Below are 21,130 nucleotides of genomic sequence, written 5' to 3' on the forward strand. Positions count from 1 at the left end.
CCTCTTTGTTGTTTCGATTCTAAGGAATTGTGAATTGTAGGCTGGTTTTTCTTTGTTTTATGTCTAAAAGTCACTTATGAATGCATACATATTATGTTTGTCTTTCTGGGTCTAGGTTACTCAATATGATGTTTTCTAGATCCATCTATTTGCCTGAAAATTTCAAGATGCCGTTCTTTTTTTCTGCTCTGTAGTACTACATTGTATAAATATACCACATCTTCTTCATCCATTCTTCGATCAAGGGTCATTTAGGTTGTTTCCAGGTTTTGGCTATGACAAATAGTGCTGCTATGAACATAATTGAGCCTAAGTCCTTATGGTATGATTGAGCATTCTTTGGGTATACACTCAAAAGAGGTATTGCTTGGTCTTGAGATAAATTGCTTACTAATTTTCTGAAAAATCGCCATATTGATGGAGGAGGATCATTTGTCTATGTGTTACTTTCATTGGTTAATAAAGAAACTGCCTTGGCTTTTGATAGGACAGCAGCTTAGATAGGCAGAGTAGACAGAACAGAATGCTGGGAGAAAGAAGGCAGTGAGGTTAGCTGCCATGGAGCCAGCCGCCAAGTCAGAAATGCTGAATCTTTCCTATCCCCTCTTGTTGCTGCCCCTCCTCCTAGACTTCCTTCCTGCTTCTATGGTCACATACATTTTATTACACTCCTTTCCTTTCCTCCAATGCCCTAAGAGTATTTTTTTTCTTTCATGACCCATTTCTAGTATCAACAGCAGCAACAGCAGTAGCAGCAATATCACTGCACACACACACACACACACACACACACACACACACACACACACACACCATATATGAGAGAAATCATAGAGTAATTAGCTTTCTTAGTCTGACTTACCTCACTCAACAAACTTTTTTAATTTTATCTATTTTCCTGTCGATTTTCTTTTTTTCTTAATGCCTGCGCAGAATTTTATTATATATACGTAGTACATTTTTTTCATGCTTTCATCTATGATGGGCATCTTATTGGACTGCATGTCTGATTTTGTTCTAGTTCCATGCTGTGTTTGTTGCTAAGGCTCTTTAGTAGAATTTGAAATCAGAAGATATGATACCTCCAACACTGTTATTCCTGTTTGAGGGTCACTTTGGCTATCCATGATCTTTAGTGTTTCATATGAATTCCAGAAATATCTGTAGTGTTCTAGCAATGTGCAAATATTATTGACAGCTAACTGCCTGTGGTCCCACTCATCTTTAGATATCTATTTAAATTAAGCTATTTGGGGGCTTGCTAGAAAGCACAGAGTGGAAAAGGTGCTTGCTACCAGCCTGTGTTGAACCTCCGGGATCCACATAGTGAAGGCAGAAAACCAATTTCTGCAAGTTGTCTTCTGATGTCTACAAGTATACTTTGTCAAGCAATAAATAAAAAATATAAATATCATTAATAAAACATATTTACTCAAGATACTAAAAAATGAATTAGACTATTTTAATGAAACCTTCTTTTATTTGCTTTTCTGTTGTTGTTATTTTCTACCCTCCCCTTATCTAGCAATGATCTTACATTTAGACCTGGTAATCATTGCAAAACACACAGGAAGCCCCAGTACTATGTGTCTGTGGGGTGGGGTGGGAGAGTGAAGAATTACTTTATCAGGCTGCCACTGTGATTGCAGTTAGAGTTTGGAGAAGGATTTTGATGACCTTGTCTGTAGACAGGAAAAGGAAAATTAGTTGACAAGGGCACTGAGACAGCAGTGACCTGATAACACACCCATGGTAAGTTGGACACTCATGGAAGAATTTGAGGCACATTACAGAGAAAAGGCCAGGTATGGTGCATGTTTTAAGTGCCAGTATTCATGAGGCTGAAGCAGAAGGATCTATAGTTTAAAAGCAAACTGGACTACATAGCAAAATCCCATTATAAAAATGGTAGCAGCTTTGACATTTGTAAGTTGATGGATAGAAGCTATGAGTGAAAGGAAGAATCAAGATATAGTCTCAGGTTTTCTTAGGCTCACGTTCTGAAGTGATGTGCAAGGAGACATGGCTAGTTTGTGATTAAAATGAAACCAGTTAGGATCTGATTCACCTTAATACAATATCCAGCAGGTTGTTGCAGATATGAATTTAGAACTCATTTAATAAAGCCACAATAAAGGAGGTTTTCCAGCCAAACTACAGAAAGGAGAGAGGGTTAGAGATGCACTTGTGAAAGCTGTGGGTAACCATGAGACAGACAGATGAAATAGTGACCAAGAAGACTAAATAAAGCAGCATCCCAAAAAGGCAGACAGAAAATGAGGGAACTGGAAAGCTATGCAGAGGGCTTTCAGAAACTCTACTGGCAGTGGCGTTGCTAAAGAGAAACAGCAGTGGGAGACGATCTAAAAGACATTTATTAGGCCGTCAACAAAACAGCATCGCTAGGGGCTTGCTGTGCAGAAAGGTCTTCAAATAATCTCTTAGTCAGCCACCAGCTAAAACCATCTTCAGGAAAAAAAAAAATCATCCTGATATATTAATCCAGCTCATATCATCTAACCTTTCCAACTTTCAGAATTGAAAACTGAAAAAATAAAAGATCTTTCTCACACAAGGAAAAGGGGGTGGGAGACTTTTTTTTTTAATTTAAGTTTAACTACATAAGTCACAAAAGAAGAATTGCTCTTACTGGAGAAGAATAATTTCATTAAAGAAATATGGAAATTTTAATGCTACTAATTAGAATGGTTCTTTGTTTTTTATTTCCAATGAAACAAAATCTAGTAATGTTTGAACTTAAACCTCGATGTACAGAGACCCAAAAGATGAAATGCTGGCACCCTAAACTATTAATTTAAAAATTAATTTCTTTTGATTTGAGTGTGTCTACTTGATTTGACTCTGTCTTTCTGTACACCACATGCTTTCTGTACCCACAAAGCTGGAAAAGAGTGTCAGATCCCGTGGAGCTTGAGTTATAGGCAATGTGAGCCTCCTAATGAGAGTCTGGGAACTAAATTTCAATCTTCTGCCAGAGCAGCAAGTCCTATTCACTGCTGAGCCATTTTTCCAGGCCATAAAATATTTCCCTACTTTTTTCTTCTCAGTATTGTGTGTATACACAGAAAAGCATATAGTCAAAAAAAGATAGTTATTCCAATGAAAGAAACTGTTAGAAAAAATGATGATATATATATATATAAATATATATATGTATATATATATATATATATATATACTAGTAAAATGTTGGGGGGGGAGAAGTGAAAACAAATCTTGTAATTCTTTCTTCCTTTTTTTCTTCACAGTCTATCCACATGGTCCTAGTGTGTTAGTGTGAACTAGCTTCAAAGTCATGCTGTGTAGGTGGAGACCTCTCGTTTGTTTCCCCACTGCCCAGACCCAAAATAAGCACACAGAAACTGTATTAATTAAAACATTGCTTGGCCTATTAGCGTTTGCATATTTCTAGCTAGCTCTTAAATCTTAAATTAACCTATTTCCATTAATCTGTGTATCACCATGTGGTTGTGGCCTACGGGTAAGTTTCTTCTGACATCTGGTGTCTGTCTCATGTGGCAGCTACATGGCTTCTTTTTTTTTCCCTCCTACTCTCTCCTGTTCTATTTGCTTGGAATTCCCGCCTTTCCCTATTCTGTGCTGCAATAGGCCCAAAGCAGATTCTTTATTAATCAATTGTTTCCACAGCATACAGAGGGGAATCCCACATCAATGCTGTATTTTGAAACAGAATTTTGTTTGGAGTTATTATTATTATAAGTCTTCCTCAATCTAGAAAGCTTATTAAAACAATATGTTAAAGCCTAAATTGCTTTATAATAATTTACTTCAGACATTGTAATACATGAGAAAATAGGAAATAGTCAACCTTGGTTAGGTTATAAAGTCAAAAGTGATATGAGATAGAAACTTCATGAGTTTGTGTTAACCCACAGGAAGGACACAGGTCCACCTAAGCAGATGTTTTAAAATATACAACTGAATAAAGAAGTGATTATTTTGTTTTGTATTTATTTTTCTTAATTTATTTGTGCCTGAGTGTCTGTATGTGTGCCACACACATGTAAGTCCTCACAGAGGCCAGCAGTGGGCATCAGAAGTTGTGAAGCACCTGATGTCTCTGCTGGAACCAAATATAAATTTTTACAAGAGCAGCAAGTGCTTTTAACTGCTCATCCATCTCTCCATCCCAGTAAATGTGTTTGTTTGTTTGTTTGTTTGTTTGTTTATTTTAGAGACAGGGTTTCTCTGTTGCTTCGGAGCCTGTCCTGGAACTAGCTCTTGTTGTCCAGGTTGGCCTTGAACTCACAGAGATCCACCTGCCTCTGCCCCCCAAGTGCTGGGATTAAAGGCAAGCATGCACCACTGCCACCCAGCTAATTTATTTTCTTTTAAATTATGTACCTGTGTGTGCCTATGTGTTGGTAGGTACATAAGAGTGCAGTGTTCATAGGGGTCAACATAGGGCACCAAATTCTCCTGGAGCTAGAGTTGAAGGTGGTGTGAGCTGCCCAGTTGGTGATGGGAACTGAGCTTGAATCCTCTGCAGGTTCAGTGTGTACTCTTAACTACAGAGCTAGTTCTCCAACCCTGAAAAAAAAAAGATTTCTTTTGTTAAAGGACAAAGCTGAGTTTAGAAAAGAGATTTTTTTTTTCCATGAAGAAACCTTGACCAGAGCTTTGAGATTGTAGGAGCCTAGTTTAATGAAATGCTACTTTTTAAAATCTTATTTTTTGTTGATATTATTGGCTCTGCTTTGTTTTTTTTTTTTGCTGTATTTTATCTCTTTAATTTTATCTCTTTAATAGTGTTGTCTTATCTTTTGTTTTTTTGAAGAACTTTATTCTGGCCCTTCTCGGCATTTTAGGCACATTTGATCTTTATCTATATGTGCCAGTCAAATGACAAAGCAGGATGAGTTCTGGCTGGTGCACTTGCTTGACTAAATCTTAATCTTTTCTGGGGCTGCAGTTTGAGACCAGGTGAGTATTTATTGTGATGTCTATCAAGGTGGTACCAGGTTCAGTGAGTGTGAAGAAGCTAAACGCTAGGTAAGAGTCCTCAGTCCAAATGTGGAGTTTTCAGGCAATGCAAACTACAAGGCCCATACAGAAAAAGTGGACTGATAGGAATGGAAAGTGGCAGTACCTAGACAGCAGAGAAGATGTCAGTATGTATGCCAAGTGGTAGGACAGTATTCTGTCAGGTAAGTTCTGAGGTGCAAATGTTCCCAGGGAATGTGGTGGGATTGATTTTGTGAATATACCGGGCTATAAGAAATGTAGTTGAGAATAAACACAGAGAGAGGCTCTGCAATGCAGGCATAGCCGATACTAGAGAACCAGAATTTCAGTCTTTGAGAAGCACCATAGGATAGGAAAGGGATCCACAGCTTTGCTTTCTTTCTGTGGTAGTTTGAGTAGAATTAGCTCCTGCAATCTCATGGGGATCAACACTATTAGGTGGTGTGGCTTTGTGGTGTGGATATGACCTTGTGGAAGAAGTGTGTTACTGTTGGGTGGGCCTTAAGGTCTCTTTTGATCAAGTTTCCCTCAGTGTCACTTGCAGTCACCTTTCTGGTTTTTTTTTTTTTTTTTTTGTTTTTTTTTTTGTTTTTCGAGACAGGGTTTCTCTGTGGTTTTGGAGCCTGTCCTGGAACTAGCTCTTGTAGACCAGGCTGGTGTCGAACTCACAGAGATCTGCCTGCCTCTGCCTCCCGAGTGCTGGGATTAAAGGCGTGCATCACCACCGCCGGGCGCAGTCACCTTTCTGTTGCCTGCAAGATGTAGTACTCTCAGCTCCAGCACCACACCTGCCTTCACTCTGCCATACTCCCCATCATGATGATAATGAACTGAATCTCTGAAACTGTAAGTGAGCCACTGATAAAATGTTTTATTAAAGGTTGTTGTGGTCATGGTGTCTCTTCACAGCAATAAAAACTCCAATTGAGATACTACCTCAGCCTTGATACCCCTTAGTAAGCTGCCTCCCCATAAAAAAACAAGAATGTGGCTCCAATGACAGCTGCTCAATGGTGCTATCCGTGCAGGAAATCCCCTTCCTTATTCAGTTATCCCCTTTAGTAAAGTTATACCCATCATCAAGAAGTTTTGTAGCATGCATAGGCTGAGATTTAGTTCATTTTGAAAATGTCTATTTGTTAGAGGGAGTAGAGAGGCAGGTCAAAGAGAATGTACTCTTCTTTCAGGGACCTGCGTTTGGTTCCCAACATCAGTGTTTGAAAGTCTCACATTACCTGAAACTAGCTACAGGACACCCAATGTTCTCTTCCAACTCTTCTGAGTACTACATCGATGGGCACATACCCCTACTCAGATGCACAGACACACAGCATACCATTGAAAAAAATATCTTTAAAAATAGTCTGTTATTTTCTTTTCACACATTGAAATGTATTCATTGCTGAAAAAGAAGACATTGTTCCTCAAATTTAGACAATGTTTGTCTAGTTTTTTTTAATTAAAAATTGATTTTTTTTCAAAAAAAAGAATAAAAATCAATAAATAATAATACATGAAAATAATCAATAAAATGTTTTAATTTATATTAAAAAATAGTCTGTTATAATAAATATAAACATGTCACCTTTTATATCAAAAATTCTTTCAGAAATAAGTTCTTGATATTTATTTTAGGGCTATATATGGCATATGTTTAAGAAATATTGTTATATTATGTTAAGAACCTGTAGATGAAATTTACAAATCAGCAAAGGAGAAGATAATAGGAGCTTGGAATAATTGAACCACAGATCATACAAGCACTTTAATAAATTAGAAAAGATGGAGAAAATATGCCAGTTTCATTTGGGACACATTAAGGAAAGTACATACAAGAATGTCACAGCTGTAACTTTAACATGTAAAAATTATAAGTTTATTAAGTAAGGTAAGGGTCATGGTGGATTCATAGGGCATGGATTAGTTACCTGTTTTCTTTCAAGTGAAACATGTAGATTCCATACTATTCCAAGTTATAAAGAAAATGAAAGAAAATGTAATCCTGATCCCAGGAGACCAGCAGGGAAGAAAATATAATAAACCCACACTGTAAAGTATACACATTGCATTCATAGGCAGATGTTATTTTCCCTATATTGCATTCTGTTTGGTCTATGGAGCTGATTGAAAGGACTACATGATTTACATACAGCTTTTTAATATTGTGTTTTGTCTGTGACAATCCTGTTTGCTCTTTCATCCTTTTTCTTTGGTTTTATGTTTTGTTTTGTTTTTCAAGGCAGGGCTTCTCTGCGTGACATCTGTGGCTATCCTGGACCTCACTTTGTAGAGCAGATTGGCCTCATAATCAAGAAATCCACCTGCTCTGTCACCTGAGTGCTGGGATTAATGGCATGCACCACCACAGCCTGGTTTCTTTTTCTTAGAAATATATTTGTGTTTATTATTTGAGGATTTAAAACAAGTGTACAGTGTAGTTTGGTCATATTCATTCCTTACCCACCAAATTCTTCCCAGACTTCCCACCACCACATTCCCCTTCTCACTTCATGTCCTCTTTTGTTTTTATAATCTGTTGAGTCCAATTTGTGTCATACATGTGTGTAAGGCATCCTACTAGAGCAGTGTGCCATGGGTCACAACCCTTAAGAAAATTAATGGTCTCTGGCCCAGAAGCCATTAACTGCCAATAGATCCTTTACTGGGAGTGTGGTCTTGTGAACCCTTTGTCCTAAGTCATATTTTTGATATGTAACCTAGAAAAATGAGGCTCAATAAATTGTAAGAAACAGTGCATGTCAGCATACTACTCATTTTTACTTAAAGTATTATGACATTTTAGAAGATGCTGGCCCCATTTTCCATTTCTCTTTCGGAATGCTCAATAGTAGATGGATGGTTTATCTTGGAGATATGTCTTTCTTTTTGTTATCACTCCAGGACAAGCTTTAAATTAGGTAATTTAAATATCTTATTTTCTTTGACTTTTCCTGCATTACATCAAACACCAGATCAAGGAGTCATTAGAGGTCACATAGTTCCATTATCTTTTGAGGTCCTCTGCTCTTTTGCCAAAGTCAGATTAGATATTCAGAATAAGTCTCAAATATCTGCAGTGGCAGGTAACTTTCTAACTCTCTTCAGATCATGCTTCTTCATAATTGATCTGCTGCTATCTTGTTGACTGCTGGATGGCTGCAAACAGGCAGACACCCTAACTGATCTTTTTTCTAGAATCATCCTTTCCTAGTTTAGTTCACACTTCTCCCTGAATAAAATTCCAGAACAACTTTAACCATACAACTACCTTGTTCAGAAGCCTCTCGTCATTCCCTGCATCCTTCAGGATGGAATAGAGCTCATTAACTTGAAATGACCTGGCCCTGACAGATGTCTGGATTTAACTTTACCCTCCCAGGCCCCTATTTGAGCTGTCAGGCGACCCATATTTGCCGCTGGTGAGATCTTTTCCCTTGTTTGACAGCATCTTGCCTGTGCTACTTCCTTCACCTCCACAGACCATTGTCTTTTCGCTCTTACCCCAGTACTGTCCATATTTTGAGACTATCTCCCTTCCTGTTATGAGGTCAATAACTGAAGACTCTACCCACACCCTGTGATGTCTTTCTATGGCAAACACTCAGGTTGCACATTTTCAGCCTCATTGATTTTGTCATTAATCATACACTAACCCAAGAGTTCTCATATTGTTATATTGAATTATAATGAATCTTTTGTATTGATGTTTAATTCTTCACATTTTTAGACTTGGCTCCCTTCCACATTAATTTTATGAGATGACTTGGTGTACAGCAGATGGTTTCCAACTGTATTCCACCAAACTCCAGGGATTCCTGAAAACACGGCATGGATAGGAGGAGGGGGACTGAGCTGGTGAGATTCCAGCTGCAGCCAAAACATCTCTGCTTTGATCCTTTTTGATTCTTCTATTGAGCTTCTGCCTTTGATTATTTTCAAGGAAAATGCAGGGGCTAAACTGTGGAGGGAAAGAGACAAACCTGGAGTGAAGAGACATGTGTGGCTGATGTGGTTCTTTCCTGTGTAGCTTTACTGACTCAAGGTTAAGGTCACAAGATGGGATGAAAAGATGGCTCAGTGGGTGAGAACTTGTCCTGCCCTTGAAGAGGACCCTAGTTCTTTTACTTGAAGCATTCTAGGTGGCCCACATCCCTCCTGTAACTTCAGCTCCTGGGGATCCAGTGCCTTCTTCTGGACTCTTGATACATGTAATCACACACACACACACACACACACACACACACACACACACACACACACACACACACACACAAATAAAAGTTTAAGAAAATAAACCTTTAAAGTTACAAAAAAAGTCTCTGACAATGAACATCACCTTCATTTTACTAGAGACACTTGCATAAATTTAAAAATATCCACGAAAAGTTTGCTACACACTCTGTGGCCAAGTTTGCTTGACAGCTTCCATGGTAGACTGTTTCATACATAGCTCATTATTTACATTATAATTAAATATGAAGTAGGGAAATTATTTCCCTGTTTCTCTTGATCTACATACCACAGAACATACTCATTTGTCTTTTATTTGTTTTTACCTTTTAAGAAAGCATCAGACTACATTTTTACAGTCTTTAAGACATTTAAGAATACTAATTTCATACACTATAGACCTGTTAAAAAGACATGTTTTGGATGTACAAAATATAAGGTGTATGATGGCCAGATGGCAAAATGGCTGAGTGTGTAAAGGTGCTTGCTGCCAAGATTGACAGTTTCACTTCAATCTTGGGGTCCACCTGATGGAAGCAGAACTGACTCCCACTGTAACCTAGTAACCTTCTGAACTCCACATCTGCATACACACACACACACACATACACACACACACACACACACACACACACACACAAAAGAAAATTGCTGACAAAGCACAATATGACATTAGCTTTGTACAAATAAGAATACACTGTTGCTCCTGGAATTCCTACTAAGCTGGGAGTCCCCATAAAACGGTCAACAAGTGCCAGTGCTGTATGTATAGAAGACATCTAACATTCTTGTTCTTAAGCTTCTACTTAGACTGTTTCAAGACACCATCTGCGGAAGAATTTAGTCAGAAAAGTGGAAGAACTTGAAGCCTGACACATATCTGGTCCAGGTTCTGCTAGTTCCCTTCAAATGGAAGCCCTAGTGATGTGTATTAATGTGTGGATTTGACCTTATTTCAGTGGTGTGTTCATCAGCAAGTTCAACCTCCAACTAAAGTTCACCAAGGAACAACTCAGACTTCTAATATCTCAAACATGGATTCATGGTTTTTCTTATTCTTGTGTCCATTTTAGAAAACAAATGGGCAAGATATATCCTATAAAAATATATTTTCAATAAAAAATAGAAAATAAAAGGATACATACTATGATTAAAAAACAAACAGGAAGCACTAAAAATACAAAGAGATATTAAAATGCCCAGTCTGGTATCATGGCTGTAGGCTAAGCTATGTGTGCTTGCTGCAGCAAATGGAATCCTTATGAATCATAGAAAGGTGGGAGGTTAGACATCTTATTCACTTACCCGTGAGTATGTGTGTATGTATGTATGTGTCTGTGCAGAAGCCAGAGTTGGACATTGGATGACTTCTTCTATAGCTTTCAACTTTATTATTTGCTTACTCACTCATTTGTTTTATTTTTTGAGTCAATGTCTTTTACTGAAGCTGGAGTTTGCTAATGTAGATCTAACCAGCCTGGCGGGCCAGCAAGCTCAAGGGAGGGATCCTCTTGTTTCCATTCCTAGTGGTGGAAATACAGCACTGTGCCACTGTGCGCGACATTTACAGGGGTGCTGGGATTCAGGCCCTCATACTTGTGCAGCAACCACATTACCTGCTGAGCCATCTCCCAAATCCCAAGAGAGGATTTTTTTCATGATGACAGGACTTTTGAATTTATGGTGCGTAGCTTTTGTTCCATCATCTAGCAGTTGCTGAATTATCCTCAAGGGATATGTAGAAACTCTTAAGCAGTAAGTACTTTTTGCACTTTCTCCTCAGATATGTGTCTGATGAGAAAAGAGAAGTATGAATGTGTCGCCCAAATCTTGGTTGTTGCCTTTCCAAAAATATTGAGATTCTGAGAGGCAATTCAGCCATTGATCTTCCACAGGCGCCTCAACAAGAGTCACTTGAAGAAACAGAGGAAAGCACTGATGTCATACCCTGGAAGAAAATTGTTTGGACTAGTGTCTTCCTTCTGAACTGTGCTCAGGTACATCAAACATTTAGTGAGAAGCATTTGCAGTTTCAAAGCTGCACACATGGGCGCTTCTGGTGGCTTTCCTGTCAAAAGTGATCTTGTGATGGATGGTAACTGGCGGCTCTCGTTTAACAAAATGAAGATAATATATTTTTAAAGTGCTGTAGCTGGAATTATGCTGTTTTTAGGAATAATGTGCCTCTGTCTGTAAGAAAGACTGCTTTCCTAAAAGAACCCATTGTGAAGAGGCAGCAGCTTTCCACCATTTCAGGAATCCTGTACCCTCATGGGTAATGAGTGTCCTGTGCCATAAATTTTGCCCAATTTGGAGGTGTCAGCGTATGTTACTAGAAAGCTGCATGCATGAATAAGAGACATAAACAGGGATAGCAGAAATTCTTTGTGCAATAAATCAATTAAGGGTCTATCTGAACTGTATTAAAAATAAAAGGCATCCATTTTGACTAAGTAATCTGTGCTTGAACCCTGGCAGTAGAAATGAGACCTAGTCAAGCCAGTGACCATTATGGAACCTTAATTACCTGACTGCCAAATGCACGAGAACCATAACAGTCCTTAGGATGGCTGTGAATACAAAGGAGAATATGAACACAAGGAATATAGTAAAGGGCTTGGCACGTAACTGTTTGCACTATTACATCGCTTTCCCCACTGTAACTTCATATTTTTTTTTATATTGGGTTTACATAGGAATGACTGACTTTGGATTTTTTATTTTTCCTTAAAAAAATCAAAACAAGAAGAAAGTTTGTCACCATTAGTCTCTGAGTACATTCTCAAATTATGCACAGCATTTGTCAGTAGTGGCCATCTCAGTGCAGTAAATAACCAATGGAGAGATATTGAGGCATCCAGTGCTCATTGCTTTGATAATATCCAGTCATCTGTCTGCAGAGAAGAGACGATTTAACAAGAAGGAATAATGATGCTTCTATAGGGAACAGTTTTCTAACATTGTTTTAGTCACCATTACTTCAATGTATATCATTCTGAAAATGCAATAATCTGTGTCTGTGCTCTTAGTTTTTCTTACACACTCCTTTTTCAGAAGAATCCATTTTACTTTATTCACTTAAAATTTAAAAAAAAAAAAGCAGTGTAAACTCTATTAGTTTGATTTTAGTTGAGTCTCATGTTCAGGATCAAGTAATAAATTGAAATTAAATTTATTTATTTATTTTATTGAGAAAAGGAAAAAAAAAGTTTCAGCCTCCTCCCAGCCTCCCATTTCCCTCCCCCTCCTCCCACCCTTCTTCCCCTCCCCCCACTCCTTTCCCCCTCCCTCTCCAGTCCAAAGAGCAGTCAGGGTTCCCTGCCCTGTGGAAAGTCCAAGGTCTTCCCCGCTCCGTCCGTGTCTAGGAAGGTGAACATCCAAACTGGCTAGGCTCCCACATAGCCAGAACATGAAGTAGGGTCAAAACCCCATGCCATTGTCCTTGGCTTCTCATCAGCCCTCATTGCTCGCCATGTTCAGAGAGTCCGGTTTTATCCCATGCTTTTTCAGTCATAGTCCAGCTGGCCTTGGTGAGCTCACAATAGATCAGCCCCACTGTCTCAGTGGGTGGGTGCACCCCTCGTGGTTCAATTTTAGGGTAGTTTCCCCTTAATCATTTAACTAATATCTCTGCTGAGTGTTGTGACTCTTGTAAAACTTCTAATTATTTACATAGTTCAAATAAAATGCCCTCTGCATTTAGCATTGCTTTTTAAATAAGTTGTGAAGGTCTGAGAGACCACTCAGTAATTAAGAACATTAATCTGTAGAGAACGTGAGGTTCATTCCCGGTACCTGCATTGGACCATACAAAATCACCAGTAACTCCAGCTTCAGAAGATCTTATCCCCTTTTTCTGACCTCTGCAAATAAAACAATATCCTCATTTTCACACACACACACACACACACACACACACACACACACACACACTTTTTTTTATCAAACTTAAGGAATAATTTCAGTATTTCCTTAATAAATAAAGTTGGCCAAGGGATGTTTTCTAAAGGTAATAGCTTTATTATGTAGCATTTAGAAAATAAGCACATACTAAGATAAATGTAGTATAACTTCCAATTTAATAAGAATGTGTTTTACCCAAATCTTCAAAACCAAATGCATGGAAGTCGATTACCATGTCTTCATGTGGGTTCTATATACTTAAGCTTGTACGAGTTTGTTATTTTACTCTATGTTATCAGTGAGATTAAATTAACATTATTTAATGGGAGAACCATAGTTCACTTGCTTAAGGCTTGTGCTAGATAATATTCAGTTATTATGCTGATTTAAAACTTATTACTGGACTCAAAGGATTATTATTTTATAATAATAAAGGAATATATAATATATTCAAGGTTTCACCATTAACTACCACAGGACAAGTTTCAGAGTATACTAGGCCTCCTTGAAACATGAAAAAAAAATTCCATTTAACTAAATAAATTTTTGAATATATTAGCTACACCAATTTTATTTATGATTTGCACACACACATATATGGTTAAAATTCATAATTTTAATCTCTTAACCCTCAGATCTAATTTTTATGTAGACATGCAATTTGGGGAAAATTAACAATGCCAATACTAATTTGGAAATAAATGATACTTGAGGAAGAGGCCCTGAGTCCAGTGTCTTGCACTCAGCTCAGGATCTTCACAGCTCGAGATCTAGGAAATACCATTATGGCACCTATTTACAGAAGCACACATCTGCACATAAATAAAATTAAAATCTAATAAAATCTGGCTAAAAAAATGATGTGATCATTTTATGTCAACTTGATATAAGCTAGAGTTATTTGGGAGGAAGTAACCTCAAGTGAGTATATTCTCCAACCAGATTGGCCTAAGGGCGAGCCTTTGTTGTATTTTCTTAATTACTGATTAATGTTAGTGGGCCTGGGTCCATCCCAATGTGGCCTTTGCTACCCATAGGTAGGGGGTCTTGGGTGCTATAAGGAAGCAGGCTGAATGAATCTTGGGAAGGAAGTCAGTAAGTAGCACCCCCCATTGCTCTGCATCAACTCCTGTGTCCAGGATTCTGCCCTATTTGAGTTCCTGTTATAAATTCATTCAGTGATGGATTGTGATGTGGAACTGTAAGCAGAAAAAAAAAAAAAAAAAAAAAAACAAACACCTCTCCTTCCCAAGCTACTTCTAGTGATGGTGTTTACTATTAACAGTAGAAGCCCTAACTAAGACAAATAACAAAGAAGATCACCTTGAACCTCAATAATATATGCAATTAATATGTGTTATAAATAAAAAGGAATTTGCAATTAAGGAAGATTGCATAACATTATTTGGGGAAATTAATCTTTATTAATTTTAAATTATTATGGAAAGTATGTGCTTTGTTTTAAACTACTAATTACTTTGGAGTTTAAAAATAACAATAATATTTTTCCTCCCACATAATCACAGAATCCTCTTAGGTCACATGTGCAGCAAGAAGTGGTGTCCCGAGGTGTGCTCAGCAGTGCTAGCACTCTGCATGTGGCTATGGTGTGCTCAGCAGTGCTAGCACTCTGCATGTGGCTATGGTGTGCTCAGCAGTGCAAGTGCTAGCACTTTGCAAGTGGCTATGGCAGTTCTGCTTCATGCCACTGCTCAAAGCTGAAGACATTTGCAGGTTTAAGGGCAGAACATAAGTTTTACTCAGTTCTTATATTTCAGAAGGTGACTATGTCATTTTTTTCTTGTATGTTTTTATCTTAAAATATTTTTATATTACACATAATGTATATGTACATATTATATATACATATGCAATGTATATATATATATATGTGTGTGTGTGTGACTATGTGTGTGTAAGTGCAGTACACACTCTTACCATTGAGCTATGTCTCCAGACTTACCAATATCATATTTTAAGTGATGAATCTTCAGACATTCAGTTGTTTGGATGGCTCATCTCAATTGTCAACTGCATTGGGAAACACCTAGATGGTATACCTCTGGGGATGTCAGATAGGCTATTGAGAATTTTTACTGAGGAAGGAAGACAAAATTGGTATGTGGGCAGAACCAGCATGTCCAGACTGAATAAGAAGAGAAAAAAGATGAAGCAAGAGTCCAGAATCCTTCTCTCTGCTTTCAGACTGCAGATGCAGGGTGACCATCCATCTCAAGTTCCTGGCTGTAAACCATGAGCCATTATTAACCTTTCCTTGATTTACTTTTATAAGGTATTTTGCGACCACAATGATGAGAGTAACTAGTGGAAATGTTAAATAAAAAACAGACTACACCATACGTGTTAACACAGAACCACCTTCAATGAGGATTCATCAGACCGATGTGCAAAGCTGCCATGTGGAAATACCTGTGTGGAATGGTTAGCACAGTGTCCAACATTTGAATTATAGCAGATAACTGCCAACATTGAAGCTATATCAGAGTTGAGCAGCAACTTTTCATAAGCTCCATGATGGGAAGTCCATATTTGATTAATTACTTAGTGTTTTTGTCTCCTGTTTAGGTTTTATTTTTCTCATAAATATGTGTAACTTCATTATCATTTCTTCAAAATTACATTGCTTGTTCTTTAAGTTTCAACTATTTCCTCTTATAGTATGTAGCCTTCCATTGTATAAGTTACTTTGACACTCCTACTTAGAAGATATTTCACTATTATTTTAGCTTGTGTTTGTTCTTGGGACAAATAGGGACACTGTTTGGTCTTAAAGAATGGGAATATATATACACACAGACCAATGTTTTATCATTTTTCTTTCACATTCAAGTTTATCATTCATCTCAAATTTTTATATTTACATGAAGTAGAAACATAGTTATTTATGATAGTATATTTACAAGTAGCATTTATATTCTATCTTTTTCCAAAGGTCATGTGCCCTATATCTTCTGCCTTGCACAGGCTTTACAGTCAATAAAATGCTGCAATCCTGCTTAGGGGCTCTGGGCTGGATTTCTGTGGTTTGTGGGCTGATTGCTGATTGTGTTTTGGTTGCTACAGTTTTACGTCTAGCCTCCATATTTCTCTTACTGAATATCCACTTTCTCATATCCTCACTAGCTGCTTGTTTCCTTCTTTTCCTTCACTTTGTATCTAAGTGCTTGTCATGTTAAGATGTGTATCTCAACATCTCCAAAAGCTTTCTGTCAGGCTCTGCCTCTTAACTATCATTGCTGCCTCTGGCAGTTTATTTAGAAATCCTGTCAGTGCTGACATTACTGCTCATACTACACACCTATGTCTTAACTTCTCCTCCCTCCTTCTCTGCTTTTTAATTATTTTCAGAAATATTTTGTCATAATGTCGTAATCTGGCAATAAGCCAGGTTCCATTCTGTATGCAGTAATGCTGGTGTGTCTTGAGTGCCTGGAGCCTGAGAATGCAGTTCACTATTAGAATGTGTGCTTCTGGTACACAAACTTTCTTTTTCTTTCTGGATCTCTGTCATGGCTACTGAGAGTAGAATGCTCGCTGACTATTAATATCTCATCAAATATTGAATGCTCCATTTAAAAGAGTTGTAAGGCCCATTGAATATCCAACCTCCATCAATGGGATAGGTTAAGTCATTCTTCCTCCTCTCCTTTTGTCATTCAAATTAAATATTTGTAGTTCTGGGTTTTTGCAACAGCAGTCCATTTGCGGGAGCTACAGCAAGACTGAGTGGCTGGTTATTCTTCAGAACAAGAACAACAATAAAAGACATTGATGATGGAAGCCAAAGTGCTGAAGCTACATCTTTGATGTTCCTAGACTTTGTCAGTGCTTCAAGAAAGGTGAGAAGATTCTGAGCTGGTCAGGTGGTTAGGAGATACCCACCATGGCAGCCTTCACCTTGACATCAAAGGAACACGGGATCTTGTCACCTTCTAAATTCACATAAAGTATTTTGATTTATTTATGAGTTTGCCAAGTCCCTCTTTCTACAACCATAGTATGTATCAGAAGAAATTTTAAAAATCAATTGTAAAAAATTCCGAAATTCAATGAAAAAGCGACACTGACACCCGAAGGGACTGTACCAACTTGCATTCCCATCAGTAATGCAGGAGTGTTCCCTTTTTCCCACAACCACTCCAGCATAAGTTGTCATCAGTGTTTTTGATCTTGGCCATTCCTACAGGTGTAAGATGGAATCTCAGAGTTGTTGACTAAAGATGTTGAACATTTCCTTAAGTGTCTTTCAGCCATTTTAGATTCCTCTGTTGAGAGTTTTCTGTTTAGGTCTGTACTCCATTTTTTATTGGATTGTTTGTTCTTTTGATGACCAATTTCCTAAGTTCTTTGTATATTTTGGAGATCAACCTCTGTCTGATGTGACGTTAGTGAAGATCTTTCCCATTCTGTAGATTGTCTTTTATCTTGTTGACTATGTCCTTTGCTTTACAGAAGTTTTTCAGTTTCAGGAGGTCCCTTTTATTAATTGTTTCTTTCAGTGTCTGGGAAGTAGGAAAAGACAAGATCTCCTGAGTAAATTGGGAGCATGGAGACCTTGGAGGATGACTGAAGATGGGAGGGGAGCAGAAAAAAATGTAGAGCTCAATAAAAATCAATTTAAAAACCTATTTGTATTTGATTTTTGTAAGTATGCTAGAGACATTGGCCCCAGTGAAATATCTTCCAAATAATTCAGGAAAATCTTAGAGGGCAAATGATTTTGGATCAAGTTCGTTGGATGTTATTGGATCACTATCTATTGCCTTTTTATCTGTTCATATTTTTCTTCAAATTTTTCCTATGTATGTATGTATATGTATATATAATATGTATATCTGTCTACTTATTTGTGTGTGTGTGAGTGTGTGTGTATGTGCTTGAGCATGTACAGTTGCAGGTACCAGTGTAGGCCAGAAAATGGATCAGATCAAATCTCCTGGAACTGAAAAAAGCAGTAGTGAGCTTTCTGACATGAGTTCTGGGAACTTAACCCCAGTCTTCTGCAAAAGCAGCAAGTGTTCTTTAGTATTGGCCCATCACTACAGTCCACCAAATTCTTAACAAGTGCTGCCAAGTCAAGAATGTCAAAAAAGTCATACCTAGAAGTCAGGGGAAAGCAAAGCCCAGCATCTCTGCAGTTTTTAGTGCACCCTTTATAAGAGCATCAGCCAACAATTAAACTATGTATTTCTTCCTAAAGCATTATCACCAAGGGAGCAGTGACCACAATTTATATATTTCTTATTTTTAGGTTAAATACTTCTGTGTTATGCTTTTAAGTGATATATTGGGCTAAAAATAGTCTTTCAAAGATGGCCACACTATAATCCTCTGAACTCACTGTGATCTTAATTCCCATGGCAAATCAAATTCTGTGGACAAGGAAACTGTTCTGCATTATTAGGGGGTTCGCAGTTCTATTTTTAGCAATCCTTCAAAGCATAGATAATTTCTGGTCATGGCAACAAGAACAAAGGAGTGAATATGGTATATGTGGTGGAAAAAGGACTCCACCCATAACATCTGCCTTGAGTGGTGGAGGAGGGACCCATGAATAGGGAATTCAGGGGTCTAAGAATCTGGGTGTGGTCGTCAGCTCTTCAGGAAATGTAACTGGCTCTGTAACCTGCAGAATTAAACTCAGCCAAGAAACTATCAGGAAAGGAAAAAGTGTTTCCTTTGTCATGTCCAAAAGAAAACACAATTCCAAGATTGCTTTGATTTGGGCTTAGATATGAGATTCATGTCAGACATATAGAACTGTGAGATAGTAGGTTCTTATGGGTCAGTTCACCAAGTTCATAGTAATTTGTTATAGCTGTGATAGAAACCAAATATGCGGTATAATTATCCTTACTTTTAAATTGTCATAGAAGAAAAAGGAGAAATATAATGAGTTTTTAATGTGAAGAGAATAAAGTCTATCTAATCTTTATAATTTGAGTTCAGTAATTTTTTTCTGTAATGCTGTTTCCTGGTGAATGAACAAGTGGCTATTAGTCTCTATGTGCGGGAAAAATAGAACATTGAATTAAAATTCACATTTGCTTCAAGTTTAAGGTGAAATGGCTTTGATTTTACTGCCATGTTTTCTTGTCCATAAGGAAAAAATGACATTTAATGTACTCTTGACTTCTTCCCTGTTTCCTAAATGTTTCATTTATTTCTTTATCGAGGCATGTTCTAGCATTTATCCCTGGCTGATTTTCCTCTGTCAGGCTCCCAAACACTGTTGTTACACCGCACCATATTGGGTTAACTTCTGATAGTCCCTCTGAAAGCAATTACCTGTTATAAACCCCTCACATTTTTGCCAGGATGAACATATTCCAACTGAATGGTCATGGAAATAATGTCTTGCTATATCTATAATTTTATCATTTTCACCAAATATAAATTTTTTAAAAGCCCCCATTTGTCTTTCCTTTTTATTCATCTAAATACAATTAGCCAGTTCTATACAACATCTTTAAACAAATGGTTCTTTTTTCTGTTTTCATGTGTCTGTGTGTGTGCACACACATACATGTGCACACTTGTGGTGTAGATGACCTTGGAAATTATAGAACTGGAGCAACAGGCCATTGTGAACATTATACATGGATGAGGGCAGAGCAGAGTGGAGTGTGTGCACACTAAACTACAGAGAAACAGTAGTGCCAGCAGCATTTATCAGGGTGATTGAAATGCTTTCCTGACAAAAGTGTCAACAAGTCAGTCCTCATTGTTCGCCATGTTCAGAGAGACCAGTTATATCCCATGCATTTCCCTTCACAGTCCAGCTGGCCTTGGTGAGCTCCCAATAGATCAGCTCCACTGTCTCAATGGGTGGGTGCACCCCTCGTGGTCCCGACTTCGTTAAGCTAAGGACAATGGCACGGGGTTTTGATCCTACTTAATGTGCTGGCTTTGCGGGAGCCTAGCCAGTTTGGATGTTCACCTTCCTAAATATAGACGGAGGGGGGAGGACCTAGGACTAACCACAGGGCAGGGAACCCTGACTGCCCATTGGACTGGAGAGGGAGGGGGAGAGGAGTGGGGAAAGAGAAATAAGGGAGGGAGGAGGGGAAAGAAAGTGAAAGACTGGGAGGAGGGAAACTTGGTTTTTTTTCCTTTTCTCAATAAAATAAAAAAAAGTGTCAACAAGTATAGTCCTCTAAATAGATTCGTTTTATTATTTTAAATAACATACTAATTAGCTTACATCTTTTTTCTTCAAAACAGACCTCTATAGCTGTTATTCAGAGGATGCATTAGCGTGATGTCTTTCCTTAGTATGTAAATATTGAAACAAAAAATATTCAAATGAAGAAACATCTCTGCATGTATTGGTGTAATAACCATAACAAGACAGAAAAGCAGGTAGATGATAAGCAAGCCATTCTACCCAGAGAGTGACTAGCCTGGGATTCGGAGTGGTTGAAGAGTATTAGGACAATGGCCCGGAATGCTGTCTCAACTAGACACTTGACTTGAAGGATATGTTTTTAAAACTGAAAGTGCCTTGGTTTTTTTAATGTGTAAAATGGTAATTATAATTGATCTTACTTCTCATATTAATCAAAAGAATGAAGGGTGTGAGTGTTTAAAGCCTTCTAGGCTCAAGGCAAGTGCTTAGTAAACATTAGCTGTTATTATTTTTGTTTTCAGACATTTTCAAACATGCTAGGAAGTAGAGAGTTGTATATATCAGTAGCTGTTTCAATTTTTTCATTTAGTTGTTAAATGTTTGTCATATGCATGCTAGAGTTATTCAAACACTGAAACATTTAAATGTCTATCTTTTATTCCAAATGTAGGGAAACAATTGCATTTAATATTTTGGGGTTTTGCTTTTATTTATTTATTTATTTATTTATTAAAGATTTCTGTCTCTTCCCCGCCACTGCCTCCCATTTCCCTCCCCCTCCCCCAATCAAGTCTCCTTCCCTCCTCAGCCCGAAGAGCAATCAGGGTTCCCTGCCCTGTG

The 21,130-nt window shown here is 37.8% G+C and overlaps 1 protein-coding gene across 3 annotated transcripts in view; it reads left to right on the plus strand.

Moving 5' to 3' along the window:
- Ctnna2 (catenin alpha 2) overlaps positions 1-21,130 on the plus strand; it is a 1,150,887-nt gene that overhangs the window by 50,959 nt on the left and 1,078,798 nt on the right. Inside the window, exon 1 of one of the 3 annotated variants that reach the window (XM_026787991.1) lies at positions 11,198-11,234. The exons of the other annotated variants lie outside the window; for them this stretch is intronic. The gene's annotated coding sequence lies outside the window, so the exon portion shown is untranslated. Of the gene's footprint in view, positions 1-11,197; positions 11,235-21,130 lie in introns of those variants that run through there. 3 annotated transcript variants of the gene reach the window in all.

This window comes from Microtus ochrogaster (genome assembly GCF_000317375.1).
Source record: "Microtus ochrogaster isolate Prairie Vole_2 chromosome 14 unlocalized genomic scaffold, MicOch1.0 chr14_random_3, whole genome shotgun sequence".
Classification (NCBI taxonomy): domain Eukaryota; kingdom Metazoa; phylum Chordata; class Mammalia; order Rodentia; family Cricetidae; genus Microtus; species Microtus ochrogaster.